Raw genomic sequence first — 21036 nt, 5'->3', positions numbered from 1 at the left:
GCTGCACAGCTCCTTCTCCAAAATTCTTGAACTGGAAATGAATATCCCTTTGAACTCTCACAGTACTTTATCTTTGTAGCACTGATTCCTGTTTTATTCCCTGCCTTCTTGTATTCATTCACTCATCCATTCAAAAGGTAGAAAATGCCCTGGTGGGAAAACACTGTTTAAGGGACAGCTATTGACTTAAAGCTTGCTTGCTTGGTCATTTTGTTTCTTGCTCTGTAATGGAGAGGGTGCACTAAGTTGCTTGGCTCATATGGTAAAATATGTCTTCCTGCAAAATCAGTTAGTGAGGTAATCTCTGAGATCAAGAACTCAACTCCTTTTGTCTCCAGAAGATATTTGTATTCCACTGTTACTGTTTCTTCTGCTCCTGAGGTCACTCTTCCATGACAATCTCCTCATGTGTTTGTTTCTTCCCTTTCCTCAGCCCCATTCCATCTTCAGATGGAGTGTGAAGGAGACTTGGTACTTACCGTTCCAAGAGTTCATGCAGTTTGGACAGGCAATACTTCAAAGCCCACACTTGCCGTCACCACATGTCATCACCAAACACTTCTGAGAACATAACACAGCTCCGAGTTTCCCCTAAGCCTTTTTTTTTTAACATTGGCTTTGATCCTTGGCAGGCATCAGCTAACACCCCTCATCTTTCCATAAGAGGAAAGATGCAACAGTGTTTGTGATTCTCTTCCAAGCTGCGAAGTTGCATCATATTCTGGTTGTTAAAGAAGACTGACTTTCCGTACAGATTTCCAAGATGCTTCCCCTCATGACAGTTAAGTTTGAATGGGAATTAAATCTGAATGGGTCTCTGAACCAACCTTTCATAGGACAGTGCTTTACAACTGCTACTGTGATTCATCTCAGCATTGTAAAAATACTCAGTAGACCGACTAAGTATGTAAATGAGTTTACTAGAATTGACACTTTTCTTGCACAGTCATATTTTTAAAATAAAATTTTATCAGCTTTCATTTTGTTACTCAAATGTCACCAAACTTGCCTCTGAATAGTCACATGGTTACTCAGCTATAAATATTTACTTTGTCAAAGTGAAGGGTGCAGCACATTTTATAAAGAGCTGGATATAGATCTACTGTTTACCACATGGACAATAGAGTGTAATACATAATAATAACACTTCCATGTCATTGGACCAGTTCTTAGCAAGTTGAGTCTATATGACAGATAATCCTGTGTTCATTCAATAGCAATGCAGGTGTTAATTTTTCTTCCTACAAGAATTTTTTTTTTAAATGTTAACATAAGGATACATTGCATATTTGTTTTTCTCTTTGGAAAAAAGTTAAAAGAATGACATAAATTAAAATATATAAGCAACCCCTGAGTAATGGTAGTCCATCTTTAAAATAGAGGCTTCTCAGCAGTGCAAAAGCAACATGCAATTGGCAGAAACTGTCCCTGAAGCTAGGATTTGCATCTAGACCTGACTAGTGCTGTGCAGTCTGACACTTAGGAGATGCTAGGCAGCAGCAGTGGACCACAGCTCCTGAGCAGCTACATAACCCTGAGAAGTAACCAGAGCCACACCGGAAGAGGGAACTCAGCAGAGGAATTGCCTCCATCAGATTGGCCTGGGAGGCATTTTCTTGATGAATGATTGATGTGGAAGAACCAGCCCACTACAGGCAGGGCATCCTCTGGGCAGGTGGTCCTAGGTTATGTGAGAAGCAAACTTAGCAAGCAATGGAGAGCAAGCCAGTCAGCAGCATTCCTCCTCGGTCTTTGCTTCAGTTCCCCCCTCCAGGCTCCTGACTTGAGCTCCTTTAATGATGGACTGTAATTTGTGAGCTGAAATAAACTCTTTCCTCTGCAAGTTGATTTTGATCACTGTTTTATCACAACAAAAAAGAAAACTAAGACACCAGCCCTTGCTTGTGAGGCACCATGCTGCCAAGGGAGGACATGTCATCTGCTAGTTGTATCCATGGGGTTTTTTTCTTTATATTTTCAACTTACAATGGATTTATAAAGATGCGGGAGAAACATCTTCAGCAGCAAGTGATGTAAAAACTGTTTTCATTTTATTGTAAACCATGATTTTCATTTCTGCCTGACTGTATTTTGACCCAAGAATCATATAGCATGGCTTACATGAATTCATACAGTTCTTACAGCCTGTTTGCATGGTTCCTCTGTAGCATCAAGGCAATGGTGCCATGAAGGATATGGAAGCAAATAACATGTACCTTGCTCCAAGAACACTCTGCTACTTCAATTGGAGCATCTCCAAACAGGCAGGATAATTCTGCTACAAGCACTTGAGTTGTGAAAGGTTTCAACTGACACCCTCACCATGTTAATCAACTTTCATTGATATTCAAACATAGACCTGCATAAGGAGCAAGGAAGCTATGAAATGTGATTTATGTCAATAAAAAATTATAATTAAGTTGAAAACAATTCAGTTGATTAGGTGGTAATGGATCTCAGAGTTGCTCCATAGTCACTGTGGCCTGATGTACTCCACAACCTATGAGGAAGGGAACAGAAAGTAATTCTGAGAGAAAGATGACTCTGGGGAACCATGAAATGTTTTTGCCAATGTCGGGCACCATTTCAGCCAAGAATAAAGGGTGAAAGAGAATAAAGCACGCCAGCTCGTGAGGCTGGGGGATGGCTCAGTAGGTAAAGTACTTGCTAGGCAAACATGACGATCTGAAGGCCAGCTTGACAATCTGCCCCCTAATCAGCCACTGCAGACTAGCCAGAGTCCTACAGCATCCAAGCTGGGCCAATTGGTTTTTAACTCTGGAAACTGACAGTTAAGGCTCAGATGTAGAGCCTGCCAAGTTAGGTGTTTGAGTTTGGAAGATCGTGTAGTTACTGAAACTGCAGAAGGTTGAACACACACACACACACACACACACACACACACACACACACACACACACGTTTACAAACTAACACAAGTTTATACACACACACAAGCACACACAAATTCATAAGCACGTGTGCACCCCCCCCCCACACACACACACTTAAATCTAGACTCTACACAAAAAGGGCATGATGTCTTCATTTTTCTGAGTATGGCTTCTTTCACTGACCACAATGATCCCAATTCTATCAATTTCTTGCAAACATCTCAATTTCCTCTTCTTTGTGGCTAAATAAAATTTCATTGTGAAGGACACAAAAGAAGAGGACTGTGAGAAGGAAGAATGAAATCTGAGGAGATGCGGGAGAAAGAGAATGTAACGGAATATGTGTAACACAAATCAGGACCCCTAAATACAGGGGTGAAAAGAACCAACAGGAGAGGAGCGGGAGAAGCAGGAAAGGGCTGAGGGGGAAGGCAAATAAGGGAACAATATAGTGATACATGTGAGTGAGAATACCACCATGAAACCCACTACTTGTCTCACACTTGTGAACCAGGCTGGCCTGGACCTCACTATGGAGCCCAAAATAGCCTTGTGATTGTGGCAATCTCCCTAGTTCAGACTCCTAAGTACTGGGATTACAGACGTGCACTACCACGCTGGGCTTGAATTCCCCATTATTTTGTAAATTAACTTCATTAATAACAATAATAATAAACTAAAAAAGGTAATAGATATCTGCAAAGGAGCTGACTGGATGGACTTCCCAAGAGAGAACATGACAGAAAGCAATATCCAATGTCTGGCTCCTGGGAAGTCCTCTGTCCCCTGCACTTGATTTTCTTACCCCAGTCCAAGCGTCCTTGTTCTCCCACACTATCATCCTAGGATGGCTTTCTCGTACCCCTCAGTCACCACCTCACTTTCCGCTGCCTCTCATTATCCCCAGACTCTGCCATCTTTTCTGTTCTCACTTATGCTTCTCGTAGATGTCTCTTGTCTTTCGTCATTTTCCTTCTGCTCGTCTCTCCTCTCTCCGTTCTGACACATCATCATTGTCACTAGCAGGGGTTAGTCACTTGATTGACAGGGATGGGGCTCCCAGCACTTAGCCAATGAGTTAACCAATCACACTGTTTTTCCAGGAATCTTCTCACCTTTTGGTGCATACTTATTTCAATTATTTTATAATTTTTTAGTGTTTTCATTTCATTTGAATTGAGAATTACGCTAAACCACTAAATGACAAGATATATGTTCACAGTTCTATACAAATAAATCATGTTGGTAGAAGTGGTATACTTTTTCTGCAATGAAAGAAGTAACAGAGTGATCTAACTACCTGTGGAAGCTATATTTGAATGACCAGGACATCCGTTTCCACTGTTGGGTTGAAACAGGTGAAGAACAGAGCACAGACTTGTATAAAGACATAGAAAACCATGTAAGACAAAAGGACATCAGCTGTCTTCCTCTATTGTCCCCCACCCTATTATTTTTTAAGTATTACATTTCACTTATTTATTCATGTGTTGTGTGTGTATCCACATGGGTGCACTCCACAGTATGCATGTGCATATCTGAGGACAACTTGCAGAAATCCATTCTGTTCTTCCACTCCAAGGGTCCTGGGGATCAAACTTAGGTCATTAGGCTTGGTGGCAAGCACCTTTACCCGCTAGGCCATTTCACTAGCCAGCTGGCCTATTCTTTTAAGACAGGGTCTCTTACAGAATGTGAGCTTGGCATTTTGGCTCTGCTGACCAGCCAGCAAACTCCCAGGATCTGCCTATTCCCACCCATCAATGCTGGAATTGATCAATAAGCACATGGAGACATAACAGATTTTTGTGGGTACTAGAGATTTGATTTGTCTACATGCTTGCACAGCGAGCCTTAGTACCTTTTGAGACACCTCCTCAGCCCTATGCTGACTTTTTAATTGATTTTGTGTAAGTAAATGATACAGCAATGATGTTCACTGGTACCCCGGCTGCTTATCCACAAACATTTTCTTTATTCTTGTTTTGTTTAATTTTGCTCATTTCTTTGGTTGGTGTTGTTGAGAGATGGTCTTGCTATATAGCCCAGGTTGGCCTTGAAGTCATGTAATCCTCCTGCCTCAGCATCCTGAGTACTAATGTTATGAGTATATACCAACATGCCCACCACACAGTATTTCTGGATTACATTAAACATGGCAGTCTTGTGTGTCATGTTGGCCTCATGGTCTCTGCCATGGCATGTCCTGTACATTAGCTTATAAAGAATAAAGTTGTCACTCAAGACAGTATGTTCATGTTTTAGCCTCTTAACTTGGAATGGGACTTATATGGGGGAAAAAAGCATTTGAGGAAATAATCCAGTTAGGGTGAGGGAGAACATGCTAGATCAGGGACCTTAAATTCAGTTACTGATGTGTTTGTGGGGGAAAGAAAGGGAAGCTCAGACATATAGGCATACAGATGCACACGGGGCCGTGGGAGGAAAGAGGCAGCCACAGCTAAGGAGTGTGGAGGGTGCTGCAACCACCTCAACTAGAGGAGGGAGTGATCTGGCTCCCCCAGAGCAGAGGGAGGACCATGCACTGACCCGGTGGGTTCAGATCTGTGGCCTACAGAACCAGGCGAGAATGCATGTCTGTTTGAAGTCACTCTCCTTGTGAAACTAACAGGGGCTTGGGACAGAGAAATAGGTTGAATGGATTATGCTGGGGGGAAAGGGAGTTGGAAACCTTTACAAATAAGACAACAGTTATCACCACCACAACAGCAACAACTATATTTTGTCAAATATAACTTGTTAAGGACACATGAAAGCACAACTGTTGAGATGGGGACCTTTGGAAAACTGAGGGTCACTGTTCCTAGGTGTTCAAGGAACAGCCACTGCAGCCACACCATATCTACATTCAAGACATGTGAAGGTAAGACGTGTGAATGATGTAGAAGTAGAACGCCTCTATTCCTTCATTAAATTTGACTGTCATGGGGCTGGAGAGATGGATCAACAGTTAGGAGTACTTGCTGCTCTTGAAGAAGATTGGAATTTGGGTCCCACATGACAGCCCACAACCATCTGTAATTCCTGTTGTAGGGGATTTGACACCCTCTTCTGGTATCTGTGGGTACCCACACACATATGGTAGATAAACAGGCATGCAGATACCTGCACATGAACATTAAATAAAAATAATTAATTTAGTTCTTATTATAATTGACCAAGGAGTCAGCTTTGGGTCCTTCTTAAAGTTGTTATGTCTAGAATCACTGTTCTTCAGTTATTATTGTTTCAAAAGTGATGCTCCACTTCAGGACATGGATGCTGGAGCTCTTTGGAGCAATGGGCACTTGAGAAGATGTAGATGTAGATGACCTGATAAAAGGGTTCATTTACCAGGAAGAGATAAGCAGAAGTTAATCCTTGTCTGCCATGGCCCTCCATTCTATGATCATAGGATTATATTTCCAGGACTCAAGCTCATTTGAAGCAGATGTTGTATTTAGTGAGTTTTATTGCAGCTGTCCTAAGGGTTATGACAAGACTCCTTCAGCCACCCTGATGGTTTCCCAGCCAAGCTTCTTCAGAAGTGGTCTTCCTGAAGGATCTTAGACTCTGAATACAACAGAGACCTGGGGTAACCCCGCAGAAGCTTCAGGCCAGAGCCGAGCATCACATGATGCTAGGGGAGAATTTTCTAGGCTCACTCCATGCTGTCATAGAGGTGAGTTATTAGCTTATTTTTCCAATATAATCTTATTAAGTCACTAATCTGTGGAAATTTCTGTGCTAGGTTCTGAGGTAGCTTGAATTTGTCTCCCTCTCTGGGGAGGATTAGAGCGAGGATTCTGGGAAATCTTCACACAGGGCCTTCTTGTGTTCCAGTGGCATGAAGTGGTTGATGTCTGCTTTAAAGCATCTGTCAAGCTTACAGGACAAGCCAGATGGTGCAGAGAAGAAGGCTCAATCAGTGCATTTATAGCACTCAGTAGGTTTCTCTACAGTTTTCTCTTCTCCTCCCACACCATGGCCTGTGGACACGAATGGCAGTTTGAATGAACCATAAAACACTCCTGGAAAATTCTTCAGTGTGCAGAAAGAGGCAGCAGAGCACTGAGATGAATGGATGCGGGAGCTGTCAGAGTGTGGGAGAGGTAGCACCTAATATTTATGGGACTGTTAAACTCCCATGTGTTCAGGACCTATGAATCTGGAGAGGTGTCACCCAGTCATCAACTTGGGACTCTCTACCTGCATTTATCAAAGTCACGTTTTCTTCCAAGTGTGCATGGTGGGCCAGTGCCAGACAGTTCTGCCTGGGTGACGTTTTCAGAACTCCTGTTCCTAAATGAAAGACATCTTTTGTCACTAAAGACAGAGAGTTACTTTTCATGTCCATCCTCCCTCCCTCCCTCTCTCCTTCCCTTCTTTCCTCCCTCCCTCTCTTCCTTCCTTCCTCTTTTAAAGATTTATTTTTAAAATATTTCTATTACTTCTTTGAGAATTTTATATATTGCATTCTGATCATATTCATCCCCTCTCAAGGCTACTCCCTAATTCCATACCCATCCAAGTTTTCTTTTTTTAACTCATTAAGTCCCATTAATGCTCTCGTTATATTCTTGGGTCTGCAGCCATCTGTCTTAGCTACTTTTTTATTGTTATGCTAAGATACCATGACTAAGGCAACTTATGAAAGAAAGTATGTATTTTGGGTGTCATGGTTCCAGATTGTAGTAGAGTCCATGAGCACAACAGCAGGGAGCGTGGCAGCAGACAGGCAGGCGTGGCATTGGAGCTGGTATTACAGGAATGGATGAGCCGCCTATTGTGGGAACCAGATCCCCACTCTGATCCTCATGATAGAGCAACAGGAACTCGCAACCACGGTATCAGCTCTCCAGCCTCTATTTTCTCAGTTTAAAATAGGTCTTACTTGCCTAAGTGAGCCCCACAGATCTTAAGATCTTACAGACCATAGGATCCCAACACAGACTTACAGCCACAGAAGAGGGTTCTATCTCTTCTGTGTTGTTAAATTCAACAGGGAAAAGAAAAATAAGACCATGTTTTCAGACCACATTCTGGACTCATTCATTAACTAGCAGCTTTCTGGCCTTTGGCTAGCTGCAGATCTCTCTGAGTGAGGTTCCCCTCATTTTTCTCATCTACAAAATGGGCTTGTGAACGACGGTTTTAGGTTTCTGTTTCACAATAGCTGAGTTCTTTCTCTGTGTCCAAAGCTGTGCTGCCCACTGGGCGGTGGATCAAGCACTCTCTGGTGCTTGCAAGTCAGTGTTTAATGAGGTGGTAAGTTCTGTATAAAATTTTAAATATGACAAAGATCATGAAAGGAAAACACAGCACAGGGAAGCAAGAGAAATGAGTAGTCCCCCATTTATTCTTTTGTTTTTTAAAGAATTTTAGTATTAGACTTTATTAAGTCTTTATTGAAACTCTGCTGATAATGTGTTAACATCTATAGATGCTTTAACTTTAGTTTGTTATATATTATTTTAATTTTTTCATTTTACATACCAACTACAGTTCCCTTTCCCTCCACTCCTCTGACCTCCCCCTCCCCCCAGGAACTTCTGGAAGTATCACCACCCCTGACTTCAAGCTCTACTATGGAGTTATAGTAATAAAAACAGCTTGGTATTGGCATAAAAACAGATATGTGGATCAATGGAATTGAATTGAAGACCCTGACATTAATCTACACACCTGGGAACACCTGTTTTTTTACAAAGAAGCCAAAATTGTACAGTGGAAAAAGAAAGCATCTTCAACAAATGGTGCTGGCATAACTGGATGTCAGCATGTAGAAGAATGCAAATAGATCCATATCTATCACCATGCAAGAAACTCAAGTCCAAGTGGATCAAAAACCTCAACACAAATCCAGTTACACTGAACTTGATAGAAGAGAAAGCAGGAAGTAGCCTTGAACACATTGGCACAGGAAACCACTGCCTAAATATAACACCAGTAGCACAGACAGTAAGAGTAACAATTAATAAATGGGACCTCCTGAAACTGAGAAGCTTTTATAAGGCAAAGGACATGGTAAATAAGAGAAAAACAGAAGCCTACAGAATGGGAAAAGATTTTCATCAACCCTACATCTGATAGAGGGCTGATCTCCAAACTATATAAAGAACTCAAAAAACTAGACATCAAAAATACCAAATAACCCAATTTAAAAATGAGGTACAGATCAAAACAGAATTTTTAACAAAATAATTTTAAATCACCAAAAGACATTTAAGGGAATTGCTCAGCATCCTTAACTATCAGGGAAATGCGAATCAAAATGACTCTGAGATACCCTCCTACACCTGTCAGAATGGCTAAGATCAAAAACACTGATGACAGCTTATGTTGGAGAGGATATGGAGTAAGGGGAACACTCCTCCACTGCTGGTGGGAGTGCAAACTTGTACAGCCACTTTGGAAATCAGTACGGTGGTTTCTCAGAAAACTGGGAATCAATCTACCTCAAGACCCAGTTATACCACTCTTTGGCATATACCCAAAGGATGTCAATCATACCACAAGGACACTTGCTCAACTATGTTCACAACAGCCTTAGTTATAATAGCCAGAACCTGGAAACAATCCCCATTTATTCTGAAGAGTTCGGGAGGCCTCTGAGGAAACACTGTTTGAGTGGGGCAGGAAATCCAAGTGGGCTATTATTCAATATTGAGAAGTACAAGAAGATTCCAGAGAACATGTGCAAGAAGAGAAGGAGGCTGGGGGTGGAGCAGAGAACAACACATACTACTGAAAGCTTAGTGCTATGGGGAAATTAGCAAAGAAGTTTCACTCACTAGTGACCTTGAGGACCTATACAGATCCATAAAGCAGACCCCATGAGAAATACCTGCCACCCATATATCCTGTAAACCACCATGGTGAGATGATTATGAAGTTCATTTTTGAGTCACAGGACAACACAGAGACACAATTATTCCTACTGGATAATAATCACAGTAGGAATGAACATTTGTCTACACCAGTCTCTGGTACCCTGGCTTCTAGAGGGATGAGAGTGCATGAGTCCAGGCATCAGTTGTCTTGGTATATTAATGGTGCTTTTCTCTTCAGTGACCCACTGACCAGGGCTTTAGGTCAGATACAATTTCTCAGTTCTCCTCACTGAAGGGGTATACTGAGACTAAGGGTTGGTCTTTTGCCCTCCATCTTTGAGAGTATAGACTGAGCACTGTCTGACAGGCCCGTGCTCTGTCCCCTCTGGCTCTTATGAATTACTACATTTCACTATACATGGACCCTGAGCATTTGTCTTGATAGGGGTGGAAATGAACTCATCTTTGCTCAGAGCTATGCTGGAATTATAAGACACAGTTCTTAGACATTATATTATAAGAGGTATTATTTTGTTCTTTCTGGTTTGTAATACCCAAGGAAAGAGCACAGGCATTTGGAGCAGGGAAGGGCAAACCCTGTTCTTTTTTGTGAAAGTTCACCTAGTGCATGTTTTAGTGTTTACAAGCCACATCTGGCTACTATTGCATATTCCTTCCATGTTAGAACTCTTTAAAAATGCAAATACCTTTGTGAATTTCCCTCTACAGAAACTGGCCACAGATTGGATTTGTCCTGTGGACTAAAGTCTGCCATCCCTTAATCTGGAATAAGGTTGGATCTAGAGCATGCAACCCAATCTGATGAACCTGTTCATGTCAGTGTTGGTAGTTCTCAGATAGCAGCAGTATGACTAACAGAGTCCGTTTATTCTATGGCTCATGTGGAAAAATGATGTCTTTCCTTGGATTTTGCTTATACTCTACTTTCAAGCTAATAAGTTAGCCTGCCACAATTTCATAAGTGATGGTGAAATTCACAAAAGCTCTCATTTAGAGCAAAAGAAGGAGCCAGGATATAAGTGTCTGATACTTGTCTGGCAATCACCAATCCTGGAAGATAACACAGAAGGCTATTTGATGTCTGCACATACACTGGATTGCATTAGGTAAGTGTACCCCGAAGACTATGAAGAATTCCCTTTCATGAAGCCACAGGCATGCTTGTCTTTCTTCTGGAAGAAAAATACAGCAGTTAGAATCTTACTTATAAGACATGTAGAAACATAAGTGACCCATCTAATGTTGCCTTTCACTAAACAACCAATAAACATTTACATAAATAAGAAAGTCCATCAATTTTAAAGAAACAGAATATTTAATAATGTATTTCTGGTGTAAATAATCTTTTCTAATTGTTCTGTATTATTTGTCACCTAAAGACAGATCTGTTGTGATCTTAGGACTGGAGGATTCCATGATAGCTAGTCACCGTAACATTGGGGTCAGGCTCCAAAAGCAAAGGAAGGGAATGAAAAAGAGAATGGCTAATTTGGGGGATTTTTAGGATGGTTAGAATTTAAAGTAGAGCCCAAAGTAACATCTAAAGGAAAACTAAACGAGCATTCCCTACAGAAGGCAGTCCATTTTTTCCTTCTCTTGGGTCCTATGTCATACATAGTTTGGAAAGATCCATTAAAAAAAGAAAACACAGGGAAAGGATTTGATATGATCCATGAATCCTAGAGCAAGACTGTAGGGATAACCAGATATACTAGTAGGTGGTAAGATGATGCCCAGAAAGCGTCCTTATACATGCCCTTATACATTCAGCTTTAACATTACTATAACAAAACCCTGAAATAAATCTTTTCACTGTGTGAAAAGATTTATTTTGGATGACTGTTGTGCTGTGGGATGTTCTGTATGGCAAATGTGTTGCTAATTAGTCAATAAATAAAACACTGATTGGCCATTGGCTAGGCAGGAAGTGTAGGCGGGACAAGGAGGAGAATAAAGCTGGGAAGTGGAAGGCTGAGAGAGAGAGACACTGCCAGTTGCCACGATGAGAAACAGCATGTGAAGATGCCGGTAAGCCACGAGCCACGTGGCAAGGTATAGATTAATAGAAATGGGTTAATTAAGCTGTAAGAACAGTTAGCAAGAAGCCTGCCACGGCCATACAGTTTGTAAGCAAAATAAGTCTCTGTGTTTACTTGGTCGGGTTTGAGCGGCTGTGGGACTGGCAGGTGATAGAGATTTGTCCTGACTATGGGCCAGGCAGGAAAACTTTAGCTACACTGTTGTTTGGGGGGGTTTAGGTTACCAGTTAGCCCCATTATCAAGGGCCAATAGTGATATGATACATCCATGAGTGGAGGAGGCAGATGCAACAAAGAGAGAAAGAGACCAGAGTCCCTCTATCCTCCTTGAGAGAGAACATGTCCTCTATGAACTAATGGCCTTCCTACCTCTTAAAGTCCCATCACCTTCCAGTGGTTTCAGATTGGGGAACAAGACTTTGGAAGACAGCCAATATCCAAATGATGACATCATGTTAATGACTCTTTTGTCCATAGGGGTTTTCATTTATTTCCTCTTTCATCGTTCTTGCTGGGTATGTTTTAAGATGTCCCATAGCACAGAGCATCTATACAGAAGACATCCTGAAGATCAACGCCATTTGAAACTTTGGTCATCCGTTTTCCCACTTAACATTTCATCTTTTGATGGTACTTAAATCTTCATTCTGTGAGCTCTCTTCTTTATTACTGACTCTGTATTTCAGAAATCCCAAAGTGCTAAGGCCTCATCCACAAACAGCCAACAAACAGAAACAACAGCAACACTCTTCTTAAACTCCAGGAAATAAGAGCAAATCAACAGTGAAAACAGTGAGTGAGGCAAATGAAAGAGGTCTTCCATATTTTTAAAAACTTGTTGTTTTCTAAGTTTATCACAAAAAGTGAACATAAAGGAAATCGTTAAATAGAAATCTGTCTATTGGTAAGTGTTCTATAAATTATTCCTCTTTCCTTGCCTCAGGAAGAATTTGTGTAATTAGAATAATCTGAAGCAAAGAAGCACACCCATATAGCATTGGGCATGTAGATTCTAGAACTGAGACAACTGGCTGTAGACCCTGATCCAGAATACACTACCACTGAGAGTAAGTTATTCATCTGTTCCAATAGCATTATTGGAAGTCCTGATCATAAAAAGTTTGGGACTCTGGCTGATACATGAGAACCACTGAAAATCTTAAAATGTTTAATTACATGCTTCAAGAATCACAATACAAAGTTAAGTTGAAAAGCAAAAAATAAAATGGTTGTAGATTAAATGTCCCTGAAACTTCAATTTGTAGACACCTCAGATCTGGTTATCTTCTACACAGAAGTCATACTACCTTATCATGGCCAGGTAGACTAAGGCAGCTATTCCATGTAATCAGGGCTGATTTGAGTCTAAGCTAAAGACTCTGTAGGACATCTTCTACTGTTGGGTTAGCCTCCAATTGAGATACAGTCCCCAAGGTTCCCAAATTACAGCTAGTGGCTGTACTTTTAGAATCAATCTTCCTTGATATATATTGAATATCTATCTATCTATCTATCTATCTATCTATCTATCTATCTATCTATCTATCTATCTCTCTATCTATCTATCAATCTCTATTATCTATCATCTATCTATCTATCTATCTATCTATCTATCTCTATCATTTATCTATCTATCTATCCTATATCTTTCTATCTACCTACCTATGTATCTATCTCTATCATCTCTATCTATTATCTATCTATCTATCTATCTATCTATCTATCTATCTATCTATCATCCAATCTGTCTAGCACAGCTTCAATTACTTTTCAGCTGCTTTCCCAAAACTCCTGCAAAGTCTTGGTCTCCATGGCTGACACATGAACACCAGCAGACCTGGAGATCATACCATCCTCTATTGCTTTTCTTAAAGGAGATATTTTGTTTTGTCGGGGGGGGGGGGGGAGAGGGGGTCACGGGACAGGGTGGGGGGGCGCAGAACTGACAATGGGCTCTGCCAGGAGATCTTCCCTCTTGTTTCCTTAGCTTATCTCCAGTTCCAGTGCTGTCCAACAAAGCTGTCTTGGCTGTGAAAAATGTTCTAGATCAGTGCTAACCAGTAGGGTATCTACTAGGCCACAGGCGGGTATTGAGCACTTCACATGTCGTTAGGGCAGCCAAGGAAAGAAATTGATTTCTGATTGTAACTCATTCTAGCTTATTTAAATGTAAATAGCTACCTAGTGTGGCCTTCCGATCTTCATTACAGGTTTTGGTAAAGCATTTAGCATTCTCTATCCAGTTGGAATAAGTATCATTTTGAAGGATTGGGTCCTTAGAGGGGTGATCTAGAGGCTTGTTAGGTCCAAAGCTCCCCTCCCAACCCCCAAATGCTGGTGGCATTGCTCAAAATGAAAGGACTCTGGTCAGGAAACAGAAGGACTGTTATCAGTTAAACAATCCTAAGGAATTCTGTTTACCAGAAAAACAGAACTCCTAAAGCAGATTCCTGTTTATCAGGTCCTCCAGGGACCACCTACGTCAGGCTAGGGCACTTAGTTCCCTGTATCAGCTCAGATTCCCATCCTGCTGTCTGTCATATAGAATCCGTTTGTTTTTCGACCATTTTCCTTTTTCTCTCTGCCCCCCTACCCATCCACCACCACCTCCCCACCTGATCCCCACTCCTGCCAAGACATAGCCTTAGCAGTTTGATCCCCAATAAATCTTTTTACCCATGGAGTGGTCTAGTTCAGTAGTTTTGTTCATCACACGGGTTAAGAATAAGACAACCACCACAATTTAAAGTCAAATTTGAAGCAAGCTTTAATTAAATACTAGACAGGGGATGGGCTCTGGCTAGGTCCATCTCTGGTTCCCCAGAAAAATGGCCCCAAATCAAGTTTTGCAAGGGCTTAAGAAGGAAAACCCATAATTCACTGCAATTCCCATCAGGTCCAATCAGGGGCAAGCATACATCCTGATGATTTCCTGCCTATGTACCTCCCACCCACATGTGATCAAGCACATCCAGTGCAGATGGGTCAAACAAACTTGTTTAGGGGAATGAAAGCATGTGATTTGTTATCTCCCATAAACAATAGCCTCCAGCGTTTCAGGAACTCTCTGTCCTTGGGCAAGGGGCTGGCAGATCAGAGGCATTTTTGCTTCCTGGATCTCTAAGGCATAGTAATTAAAACTTAAAATGTAACTTTGGCTATCTCAGTTTCTCTGTGCTATAATTTACAGTGGTCAAGGCCATCTCCATAGGTCAACTCTTCTTGTCCCAGAAGGAGCCTGATAAGGGGCAGCTTCCTTAAGGTGGGAGACCCCATACCTGAGGGGCAGATGAAAATGTATTTCCCTACCGTCAGGGCCTTCCGCTGTCCCATGCAATTCCAGTCTTATGAGTCACTTATTTGACATTTTTTTTTTTTTTTTTTTTTTTTGGTTTTTCGAGACAGGGTTTCTCTGTGTAGCTTTGCGCCTTTCCTGGAACTCACTTGGTAGTCCAGGCTGGCCTCGAACTCACAGAGATCCGCCTGGCTCTGCCTCCCGAGTGCTGGGATTAAAGGCGTGCGCCACCACCGCCCGGCTTATTTGACATTTTTAAGCCTTGATGCTACCGTTGTGCTTTTGTAGTAGGAAAATTGTTTCTGACACCAGGACTTTCATGAAACCACAAACTACAGATCAAACCAAACCAGGGATGCAGGAGTGACGGTCACACCGCTCAGGCACCCTCTTCTGTGCACTCCCTGGGGATCTGCAGAAAGGCTGGAAAGTCCCAGTTCTGACACGTGTCTTTCAGTCAGTTGAAGCCTGAGAAGTTAAGCTGTACCTATGGGGCACTGAGTGGCCCCAACAAGTGGGGCCAGGGTTTGTATCTCATGACTTCCAGCTCAACGTTCTCTAAGGTGTTACCTTTTCAACTTCAACACATCTCCTTGGGCAAGGGGAGAGGGTTCAGTCTGTGAAGTGCGTACTAAACAGCATGAGGATAGGAGTTCAGTGTGAGGGCTAAAGGTATTTTTTAAGTTTAATTTACTATGCTTAAGAGACCTAAAACAAAGATACCTCTAACCTGTAAGCCCTACTTGCCCAGGGACAGATAAACTCCATGAATGCTGGGGGCTGTTGTTCATTTAGGATAACAAGCCGTGTGTTTTCACTTCTGTAAACAAGGCTGGTTGCCCCAACTGCATAGGATGTGCTTGATCACATGTAGTTGGCAGGTACATAGGCAGGAAATGTGTCAGGAGATGTGATTGCCCCTGACTGGATGAAGGTGGGAAGTACATAGCCTTGTGGGGTTTGCCTTTATAGGCCTCTGACTGATGTAATTTGGTGCCGCTACCTGAGAATCCTGGGTATGGACCTGGCCAGTAGCCAGTATTTAATAAAACTTGCTTCAAATTTGGCTCAAAAGTGGTGGTAGTGGTCTTATTCTCACCTGGTGGGATTAACATCATATCCTCAGTATTCACATAGAATAATCAAACAAAACACAGGTAAGGAAGTGTGTGTCTATGATCCCAGAGCTGGGGAGGAGACAGAGGATCCCTAGAGTTCTCTGGATAGCTAACCTAGCGGAATTAGTGAACTTCAGGTTCAGTGAGAGATACTGCCATCGCAAAAAAAAAAAAAAAAAAAAAGTGAGGGGTGATCAAGGAAGACCCAACATCAACTCTGGCCTCCACATGCATTCACACATGTGCCTATATGCCCACATGGACCCACATATGCACAGGCATATGTACACATACACATACACACATAGCCCTCCCACATGTGCCTATGTGCCTACATGGACCCACATGTGCAGAGGCATATGTACATATAAACATAGACACATATTCATATGTCTATGTGCCTGTATGAACCCACGCGTGCACAGGCATATGTAGACACACACAGAGGAAGAATCTTCTCAGTTTCTCTGAGCAGGGCCTGCCCGTGCCTTCTCACACAGCCATCCGACTCCTGCCTTTCTCTCTTTATCTTAGAGCCATGCTCCTCACAATTCATCAAGTCCCTTAAAAGTCAGGCATGCATCCTCCATTCCTGCAGTGGCCACAGTTGGAACAAGCTAGCTCATAAAACAGTTGGGTAAGTCAGTTGCCTCAGGAGATCTTGAAGAACTCACCAAGAGTTCAAATCCCTGCATCTCACAGCAGGTGCAGAGTAGGGAATACCCAGGAAGGAGCTGATTTTGTGCACTTGAAAATATAAGTAATTCAGTGATCACTCACTTATAATCCTAGGAGAATGGGAAGAAGAAATAAAGAAAACAAGTATTAGAGGTGTTTGGAGAAAAGGTCTCATTAGGTAGCCCAGGCTGGCCTCCAGCTTAGGGTCCTCGGAGTTTTGGGTCACAGGCATGTGCCACTGTGTCATGCCCAGCTTTTCTCTCACAGCAACACTTTCCACTTCTTTTGATACTATTTGTTACATGAAACCCGTCTGGGATTTCTATTGTAGTTTTAAATGTATAGTTGTTAAAATCAAGATATCTGTGTGTTTGGTTGTCCTAGAGCTAAATAATAATCAGTTCTTGAGTTATGATCTGGTATCCAGCTCTGGGTTACAGTTCCTAAGCCTTTGAAAATTCAAGAAGGGAACCTGAGGTCAAGAGGATGATTAAGAGGTTGGCTGGGCACGTCAGAGCAGACACATGGTTGTTAGAACCTGGCTGTGTCTATGTCGCTTCCTTCATGACCTCCTCGTGAAACGGGCCCTTTAGGGAATATGACCAATGATGGACTGGGGACAGGAGACAATGTCCCATTGGCAATGGTTTTCCATTCTGTCAAGGATGGTGGGAAGAGCTCTTTGTATTCAGAGGGAAAAAAACATCCATAGATAGATAGGTAGATAGATAGATAAATAGATACATACATACATACATACATATATACATACATAGATACACAGATAGATAAATAGATACATATATATACATAGAAACATAGATACATAGATAGATGATAGATAGGGAGAAAGGAAGAAAGGAAGAAAGAAAGAAAGAAAGAAAGAAAGAAAGAAAGAAAGAAAGAAAGAAAGGAAGGAAGGAAGGAAGGAAGGAAGGAAGGAAGGAAGGGAGAGAGAGAGAAAGAGAGAGAGAGAGAAAGAGAGAGAGAGAGAGAGAGAAAGAAATAAGGAAGAAAGAAAAAGAAAGAAAGAAAGATAGATAGATAGATAGATAGATAGATAGATAGATAGATAGATAGATAGATAGATAGATGGTAGATACGTAGATACATAGATAAAGGTGAAGCCAAACCTAAAGTAAAGCCTATTCACTCGGCTGCAGTTGCCATTAATTTCAATAAATATCCAATTAAATTTGTTGACAGGCAGCTCATGAATCCTGGAGAAAAATGGATTACTTCAAGGAATCTGGAACCTTTGGAGGCTTGCTGAAGAATATAATCTTTCAATGTGTTCGTGTTTAATACTGATTTTAATTTGCCAAATATGCCCCAGATAATTCGGAGAACTTACTGGATTTGGCCTGCAGGTTGCCTTTTCCCTTCAGAGTGTTGACAGATGGTTGATTAGATGCACATTCCAGCGAGGAAAAGCCTGCTCACCCCTGCCTTCCAGTGTTCTAAACACCTTACCTAAGGGTGTAGGTTGCTTCTGGTTGAGGTCAGTCCTCATTACTTTATTACTAAGAGTACAGTGGGTCTACAGGAACCCAGAAGGGAAGTTCTACCACTACTAAGAAAGTTGTAGCTGTTCTACTAGACACCTAGAGCAGAGTGGACCTGAGCTAGAGAATGGAGGAAGGATGCAGACTCAGTTGCTCCTACTAGATTTTCACATCAGTTGCTTGACCCTTCCACAATACATGTGGGGATTTTTTCCCCGAAAATACTCTACTATCCGACCAAATCTGGCATTGACACCAGCTTGGTGACCTTGAATTCAACTGCATATCTACTTGGAGCCTGTTACAGCTCACCAGCTGAAGGCCCCACCAGACCACCCCACTTCTGAAGACAATGACAGTCCCGGGGTAGTCTGGGCTTCTTCTGACTGAATACACAGGGTCCTACAAGCCACTCTCTTCTCATTTGCTAGAACTAGGGACAATACTTTGCTTGTATTTTCTAATTTTCTGTTAACGATAGGGTGGAGACCAGAAGGAGGAGATACATAGGACAAGGCATTGTGGGAGAAGTGAGCTTCCAACCCCTTAGGAGTCTCCACCCTGTCCAGCCATCCAGAAGCTTATCCAAACCTGGTCCCATTGGGCTCTTAGGGCAGTATGATTATGCAAGTGTGACTGACTAAATCACCAACCTTCAGCCTCTGCCCTCCTTAAGGTTGGAAGTTATCTGGGCATGGTTCCCATCCGGGAACTATTTAGGATCCAGCAGTCAACAGTGATTTCACTAACACGAAAAACCCATTCTTATCACTTTGGAGGGTTTTAGGAACTGTGTGCTCAGAGGCAGAGACCGAAATGTTTTAATAGGAATTTCTGTGCGTTTCTGCCCTCCCTAAGAGGGGAACTTGTTCAGATTAGCTGCAGTATGTTTGATTTGTTAATTATCATCTCTTTCTGTTCCTGTGAACTTCTTTTTTCTAAAATTGTACCAGAAATCCCAGACCTCAAGGTGCACGACCTGAATGTAGTCACACTGTTTTAAAGTTCACCACGAGCATCCAAATATATGAAGCAGCCACAGAAATCCAGTCAGCTTTGAGACCTGGATGTGATAAGTCAGTCGTTTCTCCTGTGCAAGTTAGCCAAAATCTGGGGCCTAATTCATTTCAGCTCCACAGAACCATTTCACCAGGAGAACATTTTGCTCTAATTATCTTCATATGGTCACTTTGACTTTTCAAGTCACTTAAAAAAAAAGAACACAAAACAAAGCACTACCAGTGAAGAAAACCATTTTTAGTCTTCCTGATTTACTCCCGGGAACCCGGGAAGATGCAATGTTTGCATAAAGAAAAAAAAAAGGTTTTGTTGTTTGTTCATTTGTTTGTTTTAATGCTTCATTAAAAAAGTTGTCCCTTTACTTTTAACCCCTGTTGAAGGGGCTCTGGGGCTTAGAGTCTTTAAACTATATTTCCCAGAATCCTTTTGGGTATAGTCTACCAATCAGAGGTGTTTGCATGGGGATTACTAGAAGACACTGCTGTTGTAGACAAATGGCTGTTTTAGGCAAACAGAGGCTGGCACAGACGCACGAGGTTTAAGGCAGATAAAGAGCCACTGGCAGATGCCTTTTCAGACGGGACCTTTGGAGTGACAGCCATCTGCAATATTGACTTTGGTGTTCCTGCATATCGTCCTAAGATCCCCTCACTGGGAACACAGAACCCAAGACACTGGCAGTCCCCTCCTGACAATCTCAGCCCTTTTCTGTGGTGGGGGAGCAGCGCCCCTGTCCCCGTACAAAGCTGGCTCCCACTTCTCCACCCCTAAATATGCAAACATTTCAGCTTTTCTCAACAATCCCAAGGTGTTGGGGGCCCTGATTTCTTAATATTTGAAGTGAAATGCAATGTGCCATGATATTTTAGAAAGATCCACCCAGTGCCTGCAAAATGGGCTGCCAAGATATTTTGTTTTTGCCTTAGTCAAAGATGTAGAGATTAGCATCGAAACAGTCACATGTTTCTTCCATATGAAGAATTAAAAATAGACATTAGTCTTCATGTATGAGGAGAGTAAATACTGCCGAACCTTTGTCATGACTCAAAACCCGTCATCTCCTTTGGAACTGCTCTGATTGCTCTGCTTTTCTTTTGCTGTTACATTGTTTGACATTGTCCTGAGATCTCTAGGCTGAGCTTACTTTATGGTACAGAATAGCAGTGTGGCGTTTGTTGAATGAATAAATTAATTAATGCGTGAATGAAAGTGTTAAAAGTGACAAAATGTGGGGCATGTGTATGTGGGTGTGCTTGTATGTATATGTGTGTGTGTATACACATGTGTGTGCAGTTGTGCTTGTCCATGCATGCACATGAGGGTGCAGAAATTGACACGGAATGTCTTTTTCCATTTCTCTCCATTCTTTATTTTTTTTTTAGCTCAAGGTATTTTGGCTAGGCTGACTGGCTAGGAAGCTACCAGGAGCCTCCTGTCTCTGCCCCTCCAGCATTAAGATTCCCTCTGTTAGTTATTTTTCTTGCTGTTGAGACAGAATACCAGATACAGACCATTTCAGAAAGACAGGATTTGGGCGCACGGTTTGAGAGCCCAATCCGTCAGGGTGCAGAAGGCGTAGCCAGGAGAGCGTGCAGCAGCTGCTCACACTGTGTCCCCTGCCAGGAAGCAGAGA

The sequence above is a fragment of the Peromyscus californicus genome, unplaced genomic scaffold, assembly GCF_007827085.1.
Source record: "Peromyscus californicus insignis strain IS unplaced genomic scaffold, ASM782708v3 Scaffold_14__1_contigs__length_90479793_seg_2, whole genome shotgun sequence".
In the NCBI taxonomy this organism is placed as follows: Eukaryota; Metazoa; Chordata; class Mammalia; order Rodentia; family Cricetidae; genus Peromyscus; species Peromyscus californicus.
This window is presented reverse-complemented; position numbering follows the sequence as displayed.